Below are 9,306 nucleotides of genomic sequence, written 5' to 3' on the forward strand. Positions count from 1 at the left end.
TACAGAGAAAATCTGGGGATGTTCATAGGGGGCTTGGAAAGCTCTTACTTATTCCTGGGGGTCTAGAAGGCAACACACATGTGCAAGGCTGTGCACCTCTCACTTCTGGCTCACCTTAAAGCCCTGTGCAAGCAGCAAGTGAAGGCTAGGTCAGAGTAATTGGAGTATTGAAGGCATCACACACACACATGCACACGCACGCACACTCACACACACACACACACACTCCTCAACAAGGGGTGGGAGATTCAATGGTCAAAGGCATTTAAGGAAATCTCTGTTTCAGCATTAGCTGACTGCTAAGCTAACCAAGCAGACACACATGACTAAGAATACACAATTTACAGACTTAGTCCAGGAAAGTCACTAAACAAATACACATACAAGAGCAGCAATAGCAGTAGCAGCAGCCACAACAAACGGCAACAACAAAAAGTCCTGAGGGAGTAGGAATCTGATTTCTGAAGTTGCCACAGTGTATTACTTAAAATATTGTGGTTTCTGTGAAAGATGCCAGTGGCAACAGCTTTGCCACCCAGCTCTCCAACATTTTTGTTATTGGCAAAGGCAACAAATCATAGATTTCTCTTCCCCAAGGAAAATGTATCCACCTCACCATTGTCAAAGAGAGGGACAAGAGACTGACTGATGGTCAAACAGAGCAGTGGGTAAAATGGTCTCTAGGTGACATGTTGGAAAGGTCTTTGCATTTAGTCAAAGATAATACAGTATGATTAAAAAATAAAATGTTGGCCAGGCGCGGTGGCTCACACCTGTAATCCCAGCACTTTGGGAGGCTGAGGCAGGCGGATCACCTGAGGTCAGGAGTTTGAGACCAGCCTGGCCAACGTGGTGAAATCCAGGCTCTACTAAAAATAGAAAAAAATCAGCCGAGTATGGTGGCATGTGCCTGTAATCCCAGCTACTCAGGAGGCTGAGGAAAGAGAATCACTGGAACCCAGGAGGCAGAGGTTACAGTGAGCCAAGATCATGCCACTGCACTCCAGCCTGGGAGACAGAGTGGGACTCTGTCTCAAAAAAAAAAAAATAAAAAAATAAAAAAAAAAAAATAAAAAAGAAAGAAAGCAATCAATAGGCTTGTTTCTCTGAGAAAGCTCAGATGTTGGACTTACTAGACAGATAATATTTCCTTATAATCCTCTTTATTCTGTAAGATCAGTAGTGATGTCCCCTCTTTCATTCCTGATTTAAGTAATTTGACTCTTTCTCTTTTTTTTTTCTTTGTCAGTCTAGTTAAGAGTTTGTCAACTTTGCTAATGTTTTCAAAGAACTAACTTTTCATTTTGTTGATTTTTCTGTATTGTTTTTCTATTTTTGATTTCCTTTCTTTCTTTCTTTCTTTTCTTTCTTTCTTTCTTTTTCTTTTCTTTTTTTGACACAGCCTCACTCCATCACCCAGGCTGGAGTGCAGTGGTGCAATCTTGGCTTACTGCATCTTCCACCTCCTATATTCAAGCGATCCTCTCACCTCAGCCCCCCAAGTAGCCGGGACTACAGGTGTGCACCACCACGCCCTGCTAATTTTTGTATTTTTAGTAGAGACGGGGTTTTGCCATGTTGGCCAGGCTGGTCTTGAACTCCTGGCCTCAAGTGATCCACCCACTTCTGCCTCCCAAAGTGCTGGGATTATAGGCATGAGCCACCATACCCAGCCAAGAGGTTGGAGTGAGCCAAGATCGGGCCACTGCACTGCAGACTGGGGACAGAGTGAGACTCTGTCTCAAAAAAAACCAAAAAACAAAACCCACGAAAAAACCTTTTGTGCTTCTAAGGATACCATCAACAAAGTAAAAAGATAATCCATGGAGTCAGAGAACATATTTGCAAATTATATCTAGTAAGAGCCTTGTATCCAGAATACATAAAGCAGTCGTATAACTCAACAACAAAGAGTTGAATAACCCAATCAAAAAATGAGAAAAGGATTTGAACGGACACCTCTCCGAAGAAGATATACAAATGGCCAATAAGGACATGAAAGATGCTCAACATTGTTAGCCATTGGGAAATGGAAATCAAAACCACAAGGAGATACAAATTCATTCCCACTAGGATGGCTAAAATAAAGACAATAACAAGTGTTGATGAAGATCTGGAGAAATTGGAACCCTCATTCATTGCTGGTGAGAATATAAAGTGATGCAGCCATTTTGGAAAACTGTTTAGCAGTTCCTCAAAATATTAAACCTAGAGTTACCATCTGACCCAACAATTCAGTTCCTAGGAATACATGCAAGAAAGCTGAAAACATGTGTCTGCACAAAAACTTGTATATGAGCATTCATAGTAGAATTATGCATAATGGTCCCAAAGTTTACACAACACAAATGTCTATACAATGAAGAATGGATAAATAAAATAATATATCCATACAATGGAATATTATTTGTCAATAAATGGATTGAAGTATTAAAACATGCTACAGCATTGATGAACCTTGAAAACATCAAGCTGAGTGAAAAAGTCAGTCACAAAAGATCACACATTGCATGATTCTATTTGTATAAAATGTCCAGAATAGGCAAATCCATAGAGAGACCATATGATTGCTGGGGGTTGGGAGGAAGGAAGAATGAGGAGTGATTGCTAAGGGGTACAGAGTTACTTTTTGGATTGATAAAGTATTCTAAAATCAGTGATGATGGTTGCATAATCCTGTGTCTACAGTAAAAACCACTAAATTGTATATGTTAAATGAGTGGATTTTATGGTATATAAATTGTACCTCAATAAACCTGTAACAAAATAGAAACAAAACTAGATGTTCCTTCTTTGCCTTTCTATGTTAAAAGGAAAATAGAAACAATGATTTCTACTCTTGGATCATTGGTTCTCAACTGGGGGCAATTTTGTCCCTCAGGGGACATTTGGCCATATCTGGGGACATTGTGGTATCACAATTGGAGGGAAGGGTGCTACTGGCATCTAGTGGGCAGAGGCCAGGAATGCTGCTAAACATCCTACAATGCACAGAACAGCCCCCACAACAAAGAATTATCTGGCCTTAATGTCACTAGTACCAAGGTTGAACAGTCCTGCCTTACAACAAACTCATCGGGAAAGAGCAGGGTCATGGTGCATCCTCTCTCTCCCACAACCACAGAGGTCCCTCAGTGCCAGGGCCTCCCCTGTGTCGAGGGCGGCTCTTAGAATCCATCCTGGGAAACTCACCGTCAGGGCAACGGTAAGGCTGTGAACCACCGTCATCTCTCTAGGAGTGTCCTTGGGAGAAACTTTTGTCTGGTCTCAGTTCCAAGAATAGTTGTGCTTCCCTGCGTCATCTGTCGGTTTTATCTCATGGACACCGTGAACTTCAGAACGGACTAGACTTTCCTTTTTGGGTTGGCTGCTGAACAGTTTTGAGTCAGACTTGTGGCTCACCCTTAGGAAGGGTACAGGTCTTGTATTTCACATTTTTAAGGTTCATTCCTGGTGCGATTTTAGATCCCTATTTCCATCTTTCTTTTTTAAAGTCTCTTTTTTCTTTGTATTTATTTGTTCCTAGTTTTAATACCTGCCATCTCATGGTGTTTTACATGTCTTGGTAAGCTATTTATGCTGTGCAACAGGACTCTGAAAAAATAAATATAAGCAGCGAGTCTCTCCTTAGCTGTGAGACGGGAGTGGCGGGAAGAGTTGTGGGTGGTATGACAGAGGCATAGTGAGGTCTGTGGGCAGGGACCAGTGACTTCCCCATAGGGTGTGCTTCCCACTCCAGGAGCCTGGGCAGGAGCTGAGGAGTCAGGGTATGAGGAGGTAGGGGGTTCCTAGAAGAGATCAGCTGTTCTTGGGTTGCTGTGCAGGACACTGCAGCCTTTTAGTGGTGGAAAAAGCTGGGCTTTCAGAGGACAAGTAACAGATGTGGGAACAGACCTGGTAGGAGAGGGGGCTCTCAGGTGGGCGGAACTGGGTGGTATATTAGGGAGTGTCCTGGACTGGGAGCTGGGGATTAGGCTTCTAGGTTTCAAGTCCGAGTTCTGCTCTTGTTGGCCAAGTGACTTTGGCCTGGTGACTAAGGAGTCACCTGGCTCCTTAATTTCCTATCACTAAACCACAGTATTAATGAATACCTGCTAGGTTTATCTCTGGGGTTGATGTGAGTACCAAATGAGATGATGCAATGAAATTGCACAAGTGCTCTATTCATTGCTAGGCTGCAAATCTTTTCTTTTTTAAAATGTTGAGGGACAAAAATAATTGTGGAATTATTATGGCTGTGATTACAGTTGTGCTTCATGGAGATGGTCCTATGTGGAGCAGGTAATGACTGTGGCAGAGGCACTGGGTGCTGTGGAGCTGGGGAGCAGGCCTCAGGGAAACAGAGAGACTTGACTGATCCCAGGGAATTAATTAAAACTTACCCAGCATCTGTGGGGAGAAAGTACATGTTAATCATTACGTTGCATTCGGATGTACACAGTTTACTGCTTAGACTTTCAGAGTGAAAAGGATCTCAGGGGTTTACAGAGCCCAGTCCCCTGTCTCAAGTACTCTCTCAGGAGCTCTTAGCACAGGTAAGATCTTTGCTCACACATTTTCTGCAAGAAAAAAAACCAAAACCAAACAAATAACCACTCCCTGACCCCAGAATTTGGCCCAGGAGAGTCAAGAAGTTGCAGGGTTCAGGGTAAATGGCTTCCCCAGACTTACGTGGGAATACACCACCCAGTGCTGCCCACCTTCGGGCCCCCTCTCCTAGCAGCTCTGTTCCCTCATATGTTTTCATGATCTCTAGGGAAGAGACCACTACAATTCTAATTTCTTGGGTCTAATTGCAATGTCTTCAGCTACAACTTGAGGCCAGTTTCACCTTCTAACTTTGTGGGTTGGCCAACAGCCACTGATCCCCTTTCTTTTTGTTTTTTCTTTGTAGACCTCTGTGGTCATGGTCTCCTTTCTCTTATGTTCATGTTATTCTTCAGTTCATTTTCCCTCCCCTTGACTTCCTTCATTCCTTCCTTCTCCATTTGGAGGATGTCCCATCTGGAGTGAGAGTGGACTGTCTTGTGCATGGGTATACATTTGCACAGGACCTGTGGCCTCTGTCCTGTGCTGCCTCACACCTTGCCCTTAGGTACTGTGGCTTGAGCTCATTGGCACTTAGGGAGCCCCTGCCATGGGAGCATCAGGGAAATTCTGCCCCTATCTCTGGCCATGCTTGACACTCTCCTGCCAGGGCCACTTCTTGCACCATCTTTGACCCCTATCTCAATGTGCCTGTTCCTCCCCCAGGATCCATGTAGAGACACTGAGTTCTGCGGCTGAGGCAGGAGCATGGAAGAGGCTTCTGTCTTGGGGAAGGCAGGCTTGTGGCTTAAACTCTTCCTATTCGTACAATGTCTGATCCCATGGTGGCCTATATGACCCTCTGAGCTTTGCACTCTGGACTTCAGTGAAGTAAGTCTCTGGGATCTTGCACCCATGGAAGCACCCTCGGTCTCTCAGGGGCCCAGTTGTGGTACCTTACATCACCAATGGCCCCTTCCTTCCCCTAAACTTTGATCCCTGCCTCTGACTTCATGGCTCTGCTGTGGAACAGGTGCTGATTGGAAAAGCTACCTTTCCTGGTGGGGATTACTCTGGGCTTTCCCGGCTACTCTTTCTGTGGGTAGGATTGTCCTGCGTGTGCACACACACACACACACTCACACGGACCTTGACACATTCAACACAAGGCACACATCCACACATAGACTTGCAGTAGATGGGCTGGTGGAACAGTCCTAGAGACAGCATTACACCAGCATCCTGGAGTCATGGGATCAAGCCCCAGCTCTGATCCTTAGTGACTGTGGATAAACCATATTCTTCTCTGCCTTTGTTTCCTCTTCTGCCACATGATGGAATAAGAGCAGGTGTCTCCAAGGCATCTTCTTTCTGTGACCCAGATGCAGACACATTACAGAGACAGGTGGGGTGGGCATTGTGTTTGGAGGCTGGGTTTATAGTGTCTAGTTCCACTGGCTTAGGGGGCAGATAGACTAAGTTTGGGTCTGGCTCTGTTGCTGTAGGGCTGTGTGACCTCGAACAAGGAACTTCATTTCTCTCACCCCAGTTTCCTCATCAGCAGAGTGGGATTATTTAAACTTTGTATCAGGTGGTGATTTATGTAACAGTGCCGTGTCCCATACATGATATATATTATTACTGGTCTTAGCTCAGTCATTAATTCACTAATTGATCTTGGGTAAACTAAATGAGTTCTTCTCGACTTCATCGTCCTCCTGTGCAGAATGAAGGGTTTGGACCAGTAGAAGATGTTCAAGACCGCCTTTACTGTCTCCCAGGCAGCTCAGGGACGGGGGACGCCTTGTTGAACATGGCTGTTCAGAGATTTACCACACGGGGGCGATATGACCCCATTTGAACCGGCTCCAGAACAGCAGATTTTTGGGAAAAGCAAACAAAACTTCAATTTTTGGTCCATTTTCAGACTCTACTCCTTCTTATTTTTATTTTTGACTCACCTTAACCAGAAATTTCAGAAATTTTGAACATCATAAAGCTGGAAACAACGTAAGTACTTAGCACTCTGTGTTCTGCTTGTAGCCTTTCTACCACGCATGCATTTAAAAAATGTGCACTAAAGGCCGGGCGCGGCGGCTCACGCCTGTAATCCCAGCACTTTGGCAGGCCAAGGCGGGCGGATCACGAGGTCAGGAGTCTGAGACCATCCTGGCCAACATGGTGAAACCCTGTCCCTACTAAAATAACAAAAATTAGCTGGGCGTGGGGACGCGCACCTGTAGTCCCAGCTACTCAGGAGGCTGAGGCAGGAGAATAGGAGAATTGCTTGAATCCGGGAGGCGGAGGCTGCAGTGAGTGGAGATCACGCCACTGCACTCCAGCCTGGAGACAGAGTGAGATTTTGTTTCAAAAAAAAAAAAAAAAAAAAAAAAAAGGGCATTGACAATTGGGAAATATTCACTATTGATCAAATTCCTTTTTTTTTTTTTTTTTTTTTTTGAGGCAGTGTCTGGCTCTGTCGCATGGGCTGGAGTGCAGTGGCGCGATCTCAGCTCACTGCAACGTCCACCTCCTGGGTTCAAGCGATTCTCTCATCTCTGCCTCCAGAGTAGCTGGGACCACAGGTGCCGCCACTCGACCCAGCTAATTTTTGTATTTTTTTGTAGAGACGGCGGCGGGTGGGGGGCGGGGTTCCCTATGTTGCTCAGCTGTTTTTTTTTTTTTTTTTTCCCGAGACGGAGTCTCGCTCTGTCGCCCAGGCTGGAGTGCAGTGGCGCGATCTCGGCTCACTGCAAGCTCCACCTCCCAGGTTCACACCATTCTCCTGCCTCAGCCTCCGGAGGAGCTGGGACTACAGGCGCCCGCCACCACGCCCGGCGAATTTTTTTTTTTCGTATATTTAGTAGAGACGGGGTTTCACCGTGTTAGCCAGGATGGTCTCGATCTCCTGACCTCGTGATCCGCCTGCCTTAGCCTCCCAAAGCGCTGGGATTACAGGCGTGAGCCACCGCGCCCGGCGCTCAGGCTGGTTTTGAACTCCTGGGCTCAAGTCGTCCTCCCACCTAGGCCTCTCAAAGTGCTGGGATTACAGGCGTGAGCCACCACACGCGGACTACAAAATAAAACTATTGATAAAACATTTCTAAAGGCGTAAAGTAGGCACAATTGGTTAAAAATAGGCGTTAAAAATGTCAAAATAAGGGAAGGCTAGACCCAGTTTACCGGAATTGCGCTGGTGATGGAGGGTTGCTAGTATACCACAATTATGTTTATTATGTCCCATAACCGAGGGGCCGTCATGGCCATGAAGGAGAAGAGCTGTTTGGCTATAGCTGCAGACAGGCGCTTCGGGATCCAGGCCCAAATGGTTACCACGGACTTCCAGATCTTTCCCATGGGTGACCGGCTGTATATCCATCTGGCCCGGCTCGTCACTGACATCGAGACATCCAGTGCCTCAAGTTCCGGCTGAACCTGTGTGAGTTGAAGGAAGGTCGGCAGTCAAATCTTATACCCTATGAGCATGGTGGCCAAGGCCTCTTGTCTGAGAAACGTTTGGCCCCTACTATACTGAGCCAGTCATTGCTGGGTTGGACCTGAAGACCTTTAAGCCCTTTATTTGCTCTCTAGAGCTCATTGGCTGACCCATGGTGACTGAAGACTTTATGGTCAGTGGCACCTGTGCAGAACAAATGTATGAAATGTGCGAGTCCCTCTGGGAGTCCAACATGGATCCAGAACAGCTGTTTGAAACCATCTTCCAAGCCATGCTGAATGCTGTGGACCGGGATGCCGTGTCAGGCATGGGAGTCATTGTCCACATCACTGAGAAGGACAAAATCACCACCAGGACACTGAAGGCCCTAATGGACTAACCCTGTTCCCAGAGCCCACTTAAAAAAACAAAACAAAACAAACAAACAAACAAAAATATATATGTATATATCCTTTCTTAAAAAAATCAAAATAAAACATTCTATCATTTTGTTTAAATGTTTTATACACTATTTTTTCCTATTGTATGATTAGTGGATCTCAAATATAAAAATATAAAACCAAAACAACATAATGAACACCCAAATCCATTCCACTTAGAGCTTATCATTGTTAATACTTTGGTATGTATGTGTCTATTTATCTATCATCTATTGATCTGAATACATATATTTTATACATCTAGATACATATTTTATCCAGATGTATATATATCTATCTGTCATGTATTGATCTGAATACATATTTTATTGAAAATTTAATATTTTTAATCTTTTTTATCATTTAGCAATACATTATAAACTTCTATGTCAAAAAACTTTTAAAGAATAACATTTCGTTTTAGAATAGTTGTGAATTTATAGAAAAATTGCTAAGATAGTACATGTGATTCCCATATACTCCACACCCAGTTTCCTTTATTATTGTCTTAAATTAGTAGGTACATTTGTCACAATTAATGAACCAATATTGATACATTATTATTAATTCAAGTCTGTACTTTAGTCAGATTTTCTTAGTTTTCATTTAATGTCTTTTTTTTTTTGTTTCAGGATTCCATCCAGGATAACATATTACATCCAGTTGTCATGTCTCCCTAATTTCTCAGACTTTCCTGTTTTTGATGATCTTGACAATTTCAAGGAGTAGAGTAGTTAGGTGTTTTTAGGGTGCCCTGTTATTGAAATTTTGTTTTCTTTTTTTTTTGAGATGGAGTCTCACTCTGTCACCCAGGCTGGAGTGCAGTGGCGCAATCTCGGCTCACTGAAAACTCTGCCTCCCGGGTTCACGCCATTCTCCTGCCTCAGCCTCCTGAGTAGCTGG

General features: G+C 44.3%; 1 pseudogene; it reads left to right on the forward strand.

Moving 5' to 3' along the window:
- Positions 1-7,545: 7,545 nt before the first annotated feature.
- On the forward strand, positions 7,546-8,421 carry LOC467028 (proteasome subunit beta type-3-like; annotated as a pseudogene).
- Positions 8,422-9,306: the final 885 nt, after the last annotated feature.

This window comes from Pan troglodytes, chromosome 10 (genome assembly GCF_028858775.2).
Source record: "Pan troglodytes isolate AG18354 chromosome 10, NHGRI_mPanTro3-v2.0_pri, whole genome shotgun sequence".
Lineage (NCBI taxonomy): Eukaryota > Metazoa > Chordata > Mammalia > Primates > Hominidae > Pan > Pan troglodytes.